This window comes from Prorops nasuta, unplaced genomic scaffold, assembly GCF_024137725.1.
Source record: "Prorops nasuta isolate Cenicafe-Biocafe unplaced genomic scaffold, Cenicafe_Pnas_1.2 PNAS00015, whole genome shotgun sequence".
In the NCBI taxonomy this organism is placed as follows: Eukaryota; Metazoa; Arthropoda; class Insecta; order Hymenoptera; family Bethylidae; genus Prorops; species Prorops nasuta.
Window position 1 is genome coordinate 720069 of NW_027116812.1, and position 17082 is coordinate 737150.

Here is a 17082-nt window from a genome sequence, read left to right on the forward strand (position 1 = left end):
TTATTCATGACATTAGGTAGAAAGTTGTTAATTCCTTCTGACTATAGGAATAATTTTGCTGTAATGCAGTTCGCACGCGCCAGTTCTCAGATCAACGACCCTTCCGCCAATCCGGGTCACTTCGCCAGGAACAGCCAGGGAGGGGGTGGTTCTCATCCCGGCAAGATCGCGTGGTACCTCTCGTGCCCTGCGTGGCCTCGACCGAGCAAAGTTTTCCTTTTTTCAAACATCGATGTGTTCTTTTTTAATCCCATAAAATTAGCTCGAAAATGAATATGCTGCTGGCGATACTTTGATAAGGCGCAGGGGCCGAAATGAATTAATAAGTCTGGCTAATCACATTAAGGCATGGGGTGTAGAGGCGCGAGGAGGAATAAATATTACCTACTCTCATAATTAGTTTAAAATCAATGACTATAAATAATCGCTCGCTGCGCAATACCTATCAGTTTCGATTAAAACTTTCGTTTGTTATTTTTGGAGGAGGGATTTCAAAAAAATTGCGCGATCAATTTCCTCCCATAGAATGTAAGAAGGGGAGGGGTGAGTTTCCAGGGTGCGCGGAAGGGATTAAAAACTGCTGTTTATTATTGCAGCGAGTGAGAATAGAATGGAAAAGGAGAGCCGTTGGCGCTTTGCTAGTCGCGTCTCGACGCGTCGACGTGTCTGGCGCGTTTATTTAGTCAGGGTACACGAGTTCGGCTCGCCTACGCGTTTAGCTGTCGACACGCACGTGCGGCCGGATATTCACGGCGAAGCGGAGCAGAGCGGAGCAGAGCGCGGAACACTGTTGGGCACGTGTCACGCGTGTCTACCGGCCAGTCTGGAAATATAAACTTTTTATTAGCACTCGTAGCTCGACGACGTGGGTGTTTCAGGGCACGCGCCCTCTCGGAATTTCCCACTCCAGGCCTAAAATTTACTCACAATCGAACGTGTTTGCTCGACTTAACGATTTGATTAAATTGAGCAGAACCGCTTGGTTGGCCAAGGCAAATAAATTCAGGCCTATTCATAAATCTTGCAGCTTATCAAGAAAATATTGCAGCACACACCTATATATACATATATATGCATGCACGAATATACCTGTCAAGACGCAGCGACTCGTAAAACCTATATATATATATATATATCTGGCAGTATATACAGCACAGTAGCTTTAAATATGCACCAAGTTCGATCGAATGATCGGGATGAGAAATTTGCGGATCGATTTGATTGCTTAACGATGATGAAAAGTGGGGGTAGTGTCCGGGAAGAACTGGCCTGGAGTACCAATCTAGGAAGCCATTGGGAACAACTCGTAACGAAGCATTCATTGCTACATCATGTCCCAACGATTTCCAGGGCTGGTCGACGTGTTCCCGTAGGACAGGAATTCGATTAGAATGCAACCATATATAGTCACGCGTTGGATAATATCCGTGTAGGGATAACTCCCTCTTAAACTCTCCAACCCTCTTTCGCTCGCACATTTCCAGCGAAGCTCAATCTCTCGCTGTGCAGGTCCCCTCCTGGTGGTTTTCACCTTTACTCCGCTTCCCCCTCCCCTTACCCTCATGATCCTCCCTTATTTGATCTAAACTGCAATGAGGGACTTGCCATCGCGCCAGCTATATATACGCAATGGATTGTCCTAGCACGCAGTTCTCATCGCTGAGCGAAATTCTTATCGTTAGAGCGAAACCACCAACTACGAGGTTTCCGGCTAAAACGGCCATTTTCCAACTGCTCGAAACTTGTCTCCGTGATGCGCGCGCTACGCTTGATTAAAATATATATGCAGTCGCCGCGCGCGCGTCCAGTAATTGCAGAATTTCCGACAGCTTCTGATTCATTTTATTTGTATCTGGCGTCGCGTCGCGTATAGCGAGAGAAGAAGAGAAATTTATGGATACGCTTCACTTAGGAAATTAAAAGTGGTTGATGGGACCGATAAAATTCTGAGGATTCCGAAGGATGAACAAACTCACGTTGGAGCATCCCCCTTGGTTATTACTCGTATATGCTCGTACACTGGTCGCACAGCCATATATCAGGATTAACGCGCAATATTGCACTTAATACTGCGGTATTTATAACGCTGCAATGACCGCCGGCATCTGATTGGCAAGCGGGCCATTACAGCAGTCCGCAGAATCAGCCGGGAAAGCTGACTTGACGGAACGGCCAATTGTGCCCGTGAGTGGAGCTGTGAATCACAAAAGCAGCTCCAGTACCGCTTGAATGCATTATACCGTTCCACTAGATATTTTCTAACCATATAGCTGGGTCGTCTATCTAAACTTTCGACCATGGGAAATAAATAATTAATCGCAGCTCGCAGTAAAGCGATTCAATTACACACACACACACACACACACACACAAATATAGATATGAAGAGAATTCGTTATATACATAATACTGGTACATATCGCAGAGTCGAATTATATATTTGTAGAGATTAAACACGATAAACTGCAGAGCGAGTGCGAAGCTCTCATCGATTCCCATCAATTAGCGCCGTTATTGCCGAGTAAGGTGTCCGCGATCGAATCGTCAAGGCTATTTGATCTTTTCCCTTTTTAGGATTCGTCACACGCGGCGGTTCTACGTTGTTTTCCCAGGATTACTCACGCCTTTCCGCGATATCACAGACTCGTGCAATTTTATTCTTTGTTCGTGTATAAATCTCTGTGTGGTTTTGTCGAGAAGGTATATATAGGCAACTACTTATGGAAAATCACGATGATGAAATATAATGTGGTGTGGAATGACGGAAAAAGGAGGAGATGTTTTGAGAGTTGAATTTGGAGAGGAGTAGTGGATGAGGAAGGTCATTGGAAATGCTCCTTGAAGAGATTAGCGTGGAAAATGGTGGAATATGAAGGAATTCAGTGAAGCGAGTGGTTTTCGAAGGATCGTAAACACAAGGAAAGCTCTTGTTAGTGTTGGGGGGAGGGTGAACGAAAGGACGGTGGATGAGGAGGGGGGGGGGGGGGGGGGAGGAAGGGACGAGAAAATGGGGGCTGGCTGCTGCGGTAGTATGGAATTTCGAAGTAGCGAATGCCAGAGGCCAGAGTGGGCTTGTTGAGTGGCGTTTACGTTGCAGCAAAAGGCCATCAACGTCTTTACGACCCAATACATTCGATCCGTCACGTGTCCACCAATACTGCAGAGCTGCCCCCTTATGATTCATAGCAGCCACCCACGCGCGATTGCCTATTCAGATAGATCCCTCCCCTTTGAATTTTGCTGAATCTCTCTCTCTCTCTCTCTCTCTCTCTCTCTCTCTCTCATTCCTGTTACTATCAAAATGCCAACCCTACAAATTTCGTTGCTCTCTTAAACACAACGAACGAGTATCCAAGAACTGTTCGGTAGAATTGTTCCATTTTTTTTTCGCTCAGTGTCTTATTACTCGAATCCATGCATCGAATCTTCTGTTGTAATTATTAATAATCTAAACTATCACCCCCCTCTCCCCCCTCCAAAGCTTAAACTGGCACGAAATTGCAGCATCGCCGAAAACAACTGGACTTACGCGTGTCATAATGTGGTCTGATAAAGGGCCATATCTCGGAACGATAGCTAATAACGCTTTATTGTTGCGGAAACTATAAGAGACGAATTTAACGAGCGAAATTGCATCGAGCGTACATGAACGTAAACTGCAGTTACGGTTTGAAATGCAATAACTCATTGTAATTAATTTACGTAGCGTACTCAGGCCAATTTCATTATCTCCACCAAGTCCCAGTTTAATTAGGTTTCTCGCAAAATGATTTTTCTCCTCGGAGGAACCGGCAATTAGCTCTGCTTTGTAAACAAAGAAACGTTGTTCGAGATATCACAAGAATACCCAAGTACACTGGAGCCTCATTGTGAGCTCTAAGCCACCAATGAAACGAATCAAACTAAACTGCATTTTGCCTTATAACAATAACGCTCGCATCGATTATTGCTTGGTTGATCGATCGATAAGAGGGAGCTTCTCATATTAAATTTATCCGCTTCGTTAATTTTCGAAATCATTATAAACGTAGAATTGTTGAATTAATTGTATATATATATATATATATATATATATATAAGGAAATAAATAGAAGCGATAGAGTGTAAATAAACATAAATCAATCAACTGGTTTGGTTGGAGAAACAGGAGAATCAATATTCGCTTAGTGTTTTGGAAATCGATGGTAGCTTGGGGGATTCGGTTCGGGGTGTATCGATATACAGTTATATTATATGCACTGTGGTACAGCATGGGAGAGAGTTGGTAAAAGGGAAAAGCAAGACAAAGGTTAGCCTTACGTTTAGCATCAGGTATAACACCGTAACGGGCAGAGAAAAGCAGGGATTTGAGTGCCAGTATTCATGGAAACCAGAGCTTTGTATAGTACCGCGTCAAGAACCACGTGCAGAATCTGGGAGAAAAATTCCACAACAGTCCCAACATTTCTAATAGCTATATACAAATTTCTTTCTTCATAATTTTCTACGGAATTTGATACAATCAAATTAAATATTAAATTCCAGTGATTTATAAATCTTTTTTTTTATTTATAATATTTCACCCCTTTTTTCGATCATACAGAACTTTTGGTCTTACCGCTCATATTTGACATTTCATCATCCAAAATTTGCACCTTTTTTATTGCACTTAATTTTTTTTTAATAATGATACATAGCACTCGAATTGATAACTGTAAAGAACCACTTGCACACACTGTACACTACGAAGGTTTTGTCTTGATAAGTGTTTACGTGTACTAAATTACACTTGTAACCGTAGTAACTATAATATTTTTCTAAAATATTATTTTTAACGTGTATTCTTTAGAATGAAGTTATTTTTCGATAAATGAACATTGAAAGATTCGTTCGAAAAACGGTAAAAAATTCACATTTTCGAGAAAGATGTTTTTATTCGTATGGTATTCACGTGCAGCCTCCTCCGGAGCCGCGTCAGTACTAAAGTAAAGTAAACGTCATGGCCGGGGTCGAACCGTCATCAATGACCCTGCAATTGGAGAACTAAGAGAGCCTCGTCACACAGTCTTCGATGTGGTAGGGATAAACTGTGCCCCTATTTTTCCATTACACAGACAACTCTGGATCACATAAACACATGCCTGTTTTCAGCATCCCCAGACAAATCGGTTATTTCACCAAATTGAGATCCAGGATTGGTGCTTTAATTAAAAATTAATTAATTCGTCCGAGCAGCCGTAATTTTAAACAATTAGACACATGGCTTATTGCTAATTCGGAGAGTTCGTTTTCAACGAGTGGTACGGTAGTGGCCGTTTCGCGATAAATATTCTTTATTACTTTTCCAACGTTTCCCACTTTAATTCTAATTAATTATGAATCCAGTGTTTCTTTAACACACGGCCAGAATTTCCGAGCGTACAGCCACTACGACAAAGATGGACGAGTTTATCCAGCGGCCTCGCAACGGTACATTTGTCGAGGATTAATCTTCTTTACCTCTACGCTTCTTTATTTATTTTCACCCTCTTAAGATACGATATTTCCGTTCTTTATTTATTTTCACAATCATCCTCCCTTTTCACTCGGGCTTTATGAACTACTTTTTAAGTACGCGTTGAAATGTATAAAAAACACGGAGCCAAAAGTATTTACCCGCATTCAGTTTATATTCTCAGTTCCGTAACTAGACCAAGCGCGTTCCTTATTTTAATTAACTGATTTGCAACGAGTGGATTTTTAACCAGTCTCTCTCTCTCTCTCTCTCTCTCTCTCTCTCTCTCCTCCCTTATTTCGTTGTTTAATCAATATGCGTGCAGTTTTGTAAAATTTTCCATAAATAAGAGAGTTTAGTTTTAATTTATATTAAATTAATTAAGGTGCTTGTATCTGCGAGTAACAGCATCAGTTCAGCAATATACGTGCATAAAAGGCAGATTTATTTCGGCATTACCGTCAAACTTCTTCACTCCCACACTTAATACTGGATAATTTTCAGTTTATTCTAATCCCATTGCTCCTACCTACCGCTGATGCTTCGTGACATTTTTTATATGGAACAGGATTGCGGATGATCGCGTTATAAAGTCGGTTAAAATATATAAAGGAAAACTCAATTTCTTTCCATGTCAAAAGCTAAAACTTGAGAGATTCGATTGAAAAGTTTGGTTTCAATATTTTCCTCTGGAAATTAATTAAATTCAAGTTACGAGCAACTTATTATCACCCTCGATTTTTGGCTCTCGCTGCATGGATGTCCCGGTAACTTTTTATCCTGCGTGTTAACTATATATATATATATATATATATAGGCTCCGTTCTACCTGAAGCTGCAATAAAGCCATCCATCGGTGAGAAGCGAACCCGTTAATCCTGCTTGCCAGCAGCACCTTATTCGTGGAAACTACCAGAACTCTCAACTTCTGATTGGTTTGTCCTTGCAGTTTCGTGTATACCGGTGCAGCCAGAGACCTGGCTCGCCGCTCGCGTGTTCGCTCTCCTTCCCGGTTCAATTCATAAACAGATGAATTATTAAAAGGGGTAAACTGGTCGAGCAGAAATCAGCTCCGTTGAACTTGCCATAACCTTGGCAAATAGATTTTCGTTATATAAATAATAGAACCTGTGAGGTGTTTCGGTCGTCGTTTCAACCAGGTTTAAGAGTCGATGTTTAATTTAAAACCGGCGACAATTTTCGAGTCGGTAAACATCGAGCTTGTACATGGATTATATACAACAAATATATATATATATATATATATAGATGAGGGGTTGAGAAGGGGAATGAGACTCAGAGTACAGCAAATGTAGAAAGGGATACAACAACGCCAGTAATGAGCCAGTCGAGCATGCTTACGGCGGAATAGCTGATTAAGCCTCTAGAGCCAAGTGCTTCATGCTTCATCCTTTCCTACCTAGCCCCACCCCTCCCTCCCCTCTCACACGAACCCTCTTTCTTGTTACGTACAAGAGAAATGCAGCCAGAAATCCGGTGACCGACATTTCGCAAAGGGCCTCGGCTCGATGATGAAATTGACGAGGCAATTCACTCGCCTCAACCCTCATCATCATCATCTTCGCGGAAGTCGCTTGGAACCACCGAACAAAAGATCCGCACGCGTTTCCTCGTCAATAATGTAGCCGGTGGAAGTTGCGAGCTATAGCCATTTGCAGTGTTTAAACTGTCTACCTATACCAGCTAGCTGACTTTTATTAAAGAGTCTCGTTCGAGCGACAGTCGAGAGCTGAATTATTAATCAGGCTGACCTACGAACGTCGCCCTGGCGAGTTTCCATTTTAATTTATACAACTGACCGAGTTATGCAATAAGCTTCCCGATTAATCGAGCCAATCAATTATTATCAATGACATAATTGAGCAATGATCCGAGCCGAGTAAAGCCTGATCGACGCTTGTGTATTTCGAGGAGGACAGAATGTAACCTAAAATTGATGGCGGCATCTAGAATCCTAGCAGCTTTACGATCATGTTTGATAGAACGGAAGCAAGAGGAGGAGATAAACGAGGAAACTGAATGGAAGACAGACCAATAATGGCGCTTTTAGAACATTCCCACCTCGCCTCGCCCCTCTTGCTCCTTTTATAGTACGTACACGGTTTACACCGTTGCCTCGCGTGCACCTTAACCCCCCCCCCCCTCTTATATTTCCACCGTTATGCCACGGTCCTCCTTCTTCCCCCCCCCCCCCTTCGCCTATGTTTCCCTTTGTTTATTTTTTTAAATATCACTCCTTTATTTTCCCACAATTTCCCCCGGAGCTTCTTTGTTTTTAGAAATCCCCCGCAATATTTTTGCAGCTTCCCGTTAGTAGCGGCCCAGTTACGGGCGGGCGTACACGCATTCATATATTTTACACTTATCCTTTAATTGAGATCCCCGGTGAAATTTCCCATTTTCCCTCGGTCGTTTAATGCTTGTACCTACTATCTCTCGGTCGGAAAAATTGGGTACAAGTCGAGCGGCATGGCGCGAAAGTTACGCAATCTAACCGCATTAGTAAAGTTTTTATGAAAAATTTAGTCCGAGGGTTGGCCAATGGCCAGTCGCGCCCGCTGCTCGAATAAGGCTCGAAAAGTTGAAAACGATGAAACGTCAGGTAGCTCTTGTGGATGATTTGGATCTGGGGGTGGGAGGGAAGGGGTAGAGCGGGGAAATAAATTTCCCACTTCTTTTCCGTTCGATCCATCCTCGTCTCTCTCTCTCTCTCTCTTTCTCTCTAGTGGCTGACTCGAGGCTCGAGCTCCTTTCGGTGAAAGTAGATCAATTGCGGTGTGGCTCGTTAGGTCGAGCCACCAGCACGAGAGTGTGCACTTGTTCGCTCGAGTAACCAAGGCAGCAGGATCAGGATACAATGCACAATACACTCGCTTATCTCGAAAGTGCAAGTACACGGAATCTTCCCGCGGAAAGCGCAGTTTACTTCTTTCGAAAATGGAATTAAGACGGGATAAACGAGGCCGATGCTTCATCCCTCCGCACCTCGATCTCCCTCGCGAGATACCGTGCGCCACCACGCGCGAGGGGTGTCCGAAAATTGCAAAGTCCAGCGAGCGGCCGACGTTTCTCAAAACGTATTACCTACAAATTATGCTAATAAATTCACGGTAAAAAAAGAAACAATAGCAAAGAATATTAATAGGCGAGCAATTAGTCGGATGAAGGTATTTAATTAACGCGCAGGCTTGAAATTTCGCGGGATTTTCACTTTATTCTGGAATTTTTGCGAATGTTCAATTTTGGCATGGCGACGCGAGGAGTCACGTGGCGCGCGGCTGATAATCAATCACGAGGGACGATAATTTCGGCTGGCGCGCACTCGTTTCACTTCAGTTCGTTTTGTTTATTGCCACTTCAAGCCGTAACACTGAAACGAATCGTCCTGTTCGTCCTGTATATGCAGAACGTTGGCATTAAATCATCGGCGGACGGCGCGGGCGGCGCTGCAACTATCGCGTGAGCTAGTCTCGCATGTGCGTGCGTTTGAGTTATATTATCCGGTAGATCATCATTATCGAGCCCAGCTTCCACGGTTATCGCAACGAGGAATAACAACCCTCAAAGATTCCGCACCCCAATTCTCATATTTTTATCCACTGCCACTATTTATCTTTTGTAATACCAGACGGGGCTAAAATAATATATATGCTTTAGATATAAAACTCAGATGTATGTGTAATAATAGCTATTTACTGGAGGAACAAGTTTCTTTCGAAGCGTGCCGTACACCTATACATATATATATACATCCGAAGCTGGGAAATCATTATACTCTCTGCGTGCGGATCACAAGCAACGGGACAGAGTCGTTCCAGGTGCGCTCTTATTTAAGGGGCTTAGTCTAAAATTTACTAAAGCCACCCCTAACTGTTATACGCGAAAACTGCTGATTACCCGAGTAATAAAATTCTAACTTGTACCACCTATAGCGTATCTCTTAATATTATACTTATGCAGAATCTCCATGACCAAAAGTAGAAATTCTATCTCTAATGGAGATTTTTCCTTTATGGAATGTCCTGGAGTAAATTGAAGAGACTTTGTGTTCTCTCTTATCTTGATAATGTTGAATGGGATATGCGGAATGTTGAGGGTAAAAAAGCAAATTGCCATTTAGAATGGGGCCAAATTTCACCTCGAATGATTAATACGGCTAGCCCTCGGGGACTACCGTGACATGCGATGTTGGTATATATTATAATAAGAGATTTCGAGCGAACTTGAAGTAATTAAACGATGAGCTGTCCCCGTGTTTCGTAACGCGGCTAAAAGTCATGCGAATCTCGTTGTATTCTATAAAAATATCGTCATTGATTGAGTTGGGTAAACGATTTTATGTATAGTATATGGATTATACAGAGGGCTGGAAAGTATGTCGAGGATAACTGCCATGGTAATTACGCGTCAGTCCACCGAACGTTGTCTATATATATATATATGTATATATGTATACTAATGCGAATCTAAACGCGGCTCTTCCTGCTCGTACTATACGTTGAAAGGACCTATAGCATCCCGAATTTTGCGCTGAATGATAAATAAGCCGCATTTGCGCGATTTATTCAAGACCCGCGTTGGCAAAATTTAATATTGCTCGCTGCACGCTAGAAAGACACGCTAATTGCATTTTTTATCCTCCTAAAATGGCCGCTATGAAAAAGTAAAGAAAAGAAAGCCGCGTGTTCTTACTCGGGCGTCTCTCCTTCTACTACGAGATTCGTTTAATAATTTGCTGACAAAGATTCAACAATCTCATTACAAGTTTTACTGTTTTACACGAACACACAACAACAAAAATATCGGAGTACCCTTCAAAAAAGAAACAACGAAATCTCTCGCTATTGGGATGCAAAATATAATCTCGACTAGAAAGCTTAAATAGCCGATCGATACATAAAAAAAAGAACTTGTGGTGGAAGTGTGCCTGCTTTCATTTTTAGTACTACGAGGAATCTTTTTTAAAACGGATTAATTTTCATTGTGTAATATTTCAACTAAAGTATAAATAAAATTATAAACGAACGATTATATTCGACTAATAAAACAGTATTGCCTATATATTAGAGTAAGGTACAAAATTGTTAGTGGTTCGTAATCCCTCGTTTACAATTTTATCGATATTTCGAAAAAGATATTTTAGATAAGATAAGGTTGTTTAAAAAAAACTGTTCGATTGATATATGGAATGTAAAAATACTATCAATAAGAGGTAATGGTAAAATTTATTTGTATTCAAATTCTTAGGTAAAGTTTAATGTAGGCAATCTTTTAACAAAATTCAATATGAAATGGATGAGTAATAAGATTGCAAAGATTGAGTATCCAATTATTTGAAATTGGACCTTTTTTTAAAACTTTCACGCGAAATTTTTATAAATAAACTAGCATATTCTGCATCATACAAAAGCTGGAATTAGCACTCTCTTAATGTTTGTTTCCCTCTATTATTAGTGCGCAGTGATTCTCTTCTCTATTAAATCACGAGACATTAGATCAGTGAGAAATTGAATCCTTCGTGCTATAGTATACTATATAAATTTAGTAGAGAAAGTTCGGAGTGAATTTAGCTGAAATCTAACCGAATCAATTTTCCGGTATACGATTACTTTTAGCACGAATAAAAGTTGCATTATCATATCTTTTTGTGAAGCTTCGAGTATAGACGACCAGGTAAAATTTGAACGTGAAATATAAATATTTAAGAAGAAAATGTTGTAACATTTGGAGCCATCTACTGATGATACAATCCATATATATATTCAAGCTAGCCCTGAGGGAATAGTAATACTTTTCTAATTATTATTTTTTTACAAAAAGTGACGAATTTGTTACTTCAGAAAAGGTCACATATTTCCCAATCTGTATTGAAATATTTTAAAATCAGTACTATTTGGGTTTAAACATGTCGCGTACAGAATATTCAGTGAGACAGGTCTGCACCCTATAGACACGGTCCCTTAAAATACATTTTTCCATACAATTTACTCAGATCTCTTATTTATTAATCGTCGTTATTTCTGTGGACACGGGTTTAAAGTAGCACATTTTAGTAGAAAAATTAAATGATAGTGAAAAAGTCGACGGGATCTTCCATATCGATTTTATAAAGCGAAATCAAAGAAAGAAAACGAATCAACAATGTGGCACTATTTAAAATCTGATTTCTAACTAATTATAACTTTTTAGTGGCGACGCGAACTGCTGCTTTTGGTAAAATAGTCCAATTTTTAAAGAAAATAAAAAAAAGCCACAATATAAAAGCACTTGCTATAAAAAAGGAACTAAATTTGTCTTTTAATAAGTGTGACTATACTTTACTAGAAATAGCAGCCTAGCCTACGGCATCATTAAAGTGCTATAATAAATTTGAAATTGGGTTTAAAATATTTACTTACCGTTGACAAGATTTTTGGCTATCATTCTCAAATGTCAGTACACGAAATTTCATTAAGCTGCGTAAAAAAGGATTTCTTAGACTAATTAGACACTGTGCTTGGAAATGCCAACAAAAACATAAAATGTCTCAAGTAGCACACCTATCATCGCAACAGCAATACAACGATAAAACTTTACGGTATAATTCCTCAATAAATAAAAGAATACGACCAAAGATTATACGTATTAAATTCAGCAACAAAATTTAACACTACTAATGTTTAGTGAATTTTTCAACAAGGTTTTACATTTACGTGTTACTCGTCTAACCACGTATTAATTATTCTGACGGAGTGCATAAGTCTAGGCTACTTATTGTTCAACCATAATACGCTCATTGAAATTTTAAAGTACTTGCTTTTAGCTCAATATATTATTTATACGTAATAAAAAAAGCTTATTCGCATAATGCCACTTACCAATAAATTTTTTTATCGATTCACTGCTGAATTTATAGCTTCTCTCAATTCTTACAAATACAATCGACGTAACACCATTGATTCAATTAATCAAAGTTTACGTTGCGATTGATTAACCACAAATGACGGTTTCAATTATTAAATTGTTCAATTTACTACTCTATTCTATAAAATCTTTTTATATCATAAACCTGTATTGATTTTTCTGGTAAAATGACTGTAGAATATGCAAACGTTATTTTCAAGTGAATTATTAATATTCATTTCTAACCTTATTTCATGTCATTTACCTTACAACGATATTTGAAGATAAATATTTTCGTTTGACGATAGTTACAATTCGAGTACACATGCGAAATCTTAATTGATATAAGATTTAGCGTGTGATCTCCAGTGACCCACTTATCACATTGCTTTCGGAAATAGGAAGATGCTTGGAGGCCCTCTATGCGTCATATTGTCGTTATCTGCTGGGTTGTTGCAGAGTCCGAATCCAAACGTAGTTGCTCGTGTAAACTAACTTAGCCAGGTCGTCATTTCCGGCCAGAAGCATCCCTCGTAATGCCAAACGAATTTTGCCCCAGTGGTGTATCAAGCATCAATTAATCTTCCTCTTACATAACCAGAGCGCGCGCGTAAAACCTAAATATTATTTATTTTAAATTCTCGTAGACTTATATTCCAGGCTATTTCCATGTAAAGATTTACATCGTTTTTTTTTTGTAAACGCTCCATGTTAGTTTAATGAAGCGTTGGAAAGTACCTTTCAACGAGATTGACTAGTCTGAGATTAGCTCGGTATATGAAAAAACGCGAGCAATTTATGGCAGCCTATAGATTTGCATTTTAATAATCATTTGCTTTTTGCTGACAAAAGGAGCTAAGCTATAAATGTTATTGATAAGGTTGAATTTATATCATCGTACAGCGCGCGTGTTTATTTTTGTTGGGAATACGTTGCGTTCGCCGAATACACTATGACTAACGCGCCACATTTTTCAACGATATCACAGAATATTATCGTGATAGAGTATGAGAAGATGAGGCAGCGCTCGGGTCAGCTTATTTTTACATCGACCTCTCCGCGTTATTTTTTTTTAGCCCCAATGTATAATAGCCCGTCCGAAGAATGCAAATACTTAAAATCTCGTATACACTCGATAAAAATATGAATGGTGAAAGGCAAAACTAGTTTTTATCTATCGTTAAAGAGCTGATCGGTGTGTGGTTTTATATAGAAAAAGTTTTATATTTACAAACACACAGTTCCACTGTTGTCGTACCACAAACGCTACTATACTTTGTTTCTCATAACTCAACGGTGCAATAACTCTTATTTTGGACCAAGAAAAACAGTATACCAAATTCTACGTATATGTTTACATTTACTCAAAATGTACAGTCTATAATTACTATTGACATTTCTTCGCGAGTCTAATATCATGTTTATTGTACCTTGGCTTATTGCCTAATTCATTGGAAAGAGACGAGATTTATATTATATATTAAGTTTACGGGAGGAAGGCTGGAATATTGAGAAAATTGGAAAGATAGGGTCGGGAGGGAGGGAGGGAGGGGGGGGGGAAGTAGCGTTTATGAAAAGACGAGATTGGGAAGGGATTTTCAACTGCAGCGTGGAACAAATAACCGATCGTAAAGAAAGATCGTGGAGATCGAGTAAGGCCGGCTCGTGTCTGGAAAGTAAACCTGCCTGGGACAGACTAATGTGAGAAGAACGTGGTCAGATGGCGTGCAACGGAGACAGCGAGCGGGAACTGAATGAGGAGTAACGATTGCCGCTCGTGCGCGGGATTGCCAAAATCCTCATACTTTTTTCAAAATAAATATTGCCAATTTACGCGATTCTTCATTACACTCTATAACACTCTGCCTTTATACCGTGTATTTGTATCCAACCAACCGTCCATCACAGCTCGCACGACATTCGACTCCTCGTAATCCCGCAAGACGTAATAACGCGATTATAGAATTTTTCAACGAGTCAACTCGACGATCATCAGTTGCAATCATCCATAAAGAATTTTTGCAGTCGATTATCCCTCGATCAAAGAAAACTTCATTTCCCTGATTATCCTCGTGGATTTTAAGAGCGGAGGTTCAGCGAGAATTTTTTTCGCAAGAAATTTTCGCATCGATTCAATAAGCCCTGATGAAAAATCATAATCATTTTAGATTGCAACGGAGCGGTGGACGTGGTATTTATTACACGGAGAGGGCGCAGTCTCTCCGCGAATCGAGTTGGAGGGACTCGATGATTCCTGGTCGACGTGGAAATTCCCTGATATTTTTGGCATAATCATAATAATTATAATGATATTTTAACGCGCGTTAGAAAGGCGATTAGCTCTCCCTATTAGGTTAATGCTCCATTTTACTAGGGCAATTCTGCGAGTGCTCGTGTTTTCGATCTCGATAGAGGCAACGAGCCAACGGCGACCCTCGTCGACCACTCGTGCGAGCGGGTCCTCGCTAAAGCGACCCCGCTCGCACTGCCAGCCATGAACCGGGATCCACCTGTAGTGGAGAATTCCACGCGACTTTGAATATACTTGTAGTTGAACCACCGGGAAATTGCCGCGAAATGCACTGCTTCCAATGTACTGCGGTCCACCGCCTTGACCAGCAATTTCCAATGTTACGAGTTACTCTCTACTGCACTTTACTTCACCCCTCGTCCACTGCTACGTACACTACTTACAACTAATCTCTTTCTTCCATTTGGAAACTCGTTGAAATAATTTATTATTCCATCAACGTGTCCTCTCGGTGAATCGACCCTGTTCCGAACAACTCTGCGAATTAAATTACACAACGCCTTATTTTTGTCTTTGCGAATCGGTGGAGGAATATAGCATACTCTTTCGCGATTTATATATATATATATATATATAGTCGAAGGAAGTTTCTTAGAATTTTAGCCCCATTCCGCGGACAGATTTCAGGGAAGTTGACAAAGCCACCGAAGACAAATGTGTGCGTGCGGGTGGAGCAGTGTATTGTACGATAGATCGTAGCTCGCATAACTAACGAGGAAACAAATGCGATCTACACGTGCGGCGGCCTCGTCACGAGATGTGACTGGCGTGCACGCGTTGCGTTTGCGGCGTTATGATAATATGACAAGCTGTTTTCATCCGCGTAACCTCTCACGCATGTGCACCCGACATTCGCCCCCCCCCCCCCCCCTCATCCCAACATCATCCCTCTCCGCATCAATTACCATCCAGATTCCATATTTCCCTAGAATTTACACGTGTAAAGCTGTCGCACATATTTTGCGCCATCCGCCATCCCTAATGAAGAAATATAGCGACAGAAACGAAATCCCAATTACACCGATAAATTTATAATATAGCTTAAATGAAAATTCCACTTATTATCAGCACGAGTGCTTTGGATTTTCAATATTTTTTCTCCCCTCTTTATTATCCTCCATATGTTTCGATAAACAAACCAACAAAAATTGAAGACGAGTTTTTTTCATCTCGATCGCTATATATATAGGGTGTGAGAGATATCTCTGAGAGCGATATCGGAGAGCCAAGGAAGATTATCGAGAAATGAGTTGACTTACGTCTATGGAAATTTCCTTTCCGGCGCGTCGGTGGCTCGTCGCCGCAAATCGATCGGTACAGCATCAAAAAATCGCTCGTCTCAATTGCCGTCTCGAAGCTGCACCCTCCTTTCTTGCACCGAACTCCATGCGTTTTTCTGTCCAACAAACGAAATTCACAATTACATAAATATAGAATATCTTGCAAATTACTCGCGTCTTAAACTTATGTGCGTAAATGTATAAGTTTAGCGAGAGTATATATATAGCTTTAGCAAAATTATAATGTGTATGAAAGTCGAGGCGTGTGAACTTGTTCAATTTAATAATTCAGATTGATATTGAGTAAGACTATTGTAGACGTTCCATGAAGAGACTGTAATGGACTAGGCTACTTCGTACCAACGTTAATTAGAGCTACTAACTAGGTTACTAAGGAGTCTAAGTATATTCTCCTATAAGCGTCATTGAATCCTTTGCACACTGCTTTATTAATGCACAGACTTCAATGCAGAGATCTTAAATAAGAAGATTTACACGTAGCGTATAGACGAGAGAACTTAAGATCCAGTAGATTTTGCATATAGCTAGTGTATATATGCCAATATACTCCATTCGATCGTTAGAGTTGGCCGCGTTTCACGCGAGAAGCTATATATATATATATATATATATAAATGAACCAACTTTCTAGGTCGGTCAAGTTGAATTGGCATAATAGCGAGGGTGCGGTATAATCGAGCAGAGACTCGCATGTGATAATTAAGTTTTTCAATGGAGGAAAATTGTACCGAACGACGAGGGATTATTTTGTTTGTACAGAGTGCGAGGTATACAGGCGAGTATCGAAGGAAAGTAGATTTTAGCTTGGTATAGAGGAGATCCGGACTTATGATGAAAAGTTGAGCACCGTAACAGTGGGAGACGAGCACGTGGACTGTGGAAACGCAAGAAGCGAGGATGCTTGCTTGCGGTTAACCCTTTGCGTCCGAAATCTCGAGTGTTACGGCTGGCTTGGCTGGTCGGGCTTGCGGCAAATGTAAAGTTCAGCTTGCAGTTAAGTTCCGTACGTCGAGTACTACCACTTACGTTTAACCAGAGAGCACCAGGTTACCTTCAATCGCTAATTGAACACGAGATCTTTAAGGTTGAGTAAAT

General features: G+C 40.4%; 1 protein-coding gene across 1 annotated transcript in view; it reads right to left on the reverse strand.

Annotated features, from left to right (window-relative positions):
- kek5 (kekkon 5) overlaps positions 1 to 17082 on the reverse strand; it is a 212023-nt gene that overhangs the window by 23488 nt on the left and 171453 nt on the right. Inside the window, exon 7 of the mRNA XM_066736709.1 lies at positions 15946 to 16082. The gene's annotated coding sequence lies outside the window, so the exon portion shown is untranslated. The remainder of the gene's footprint in view (positions 1 to 15945; positions 16083 to 17082) is intronic.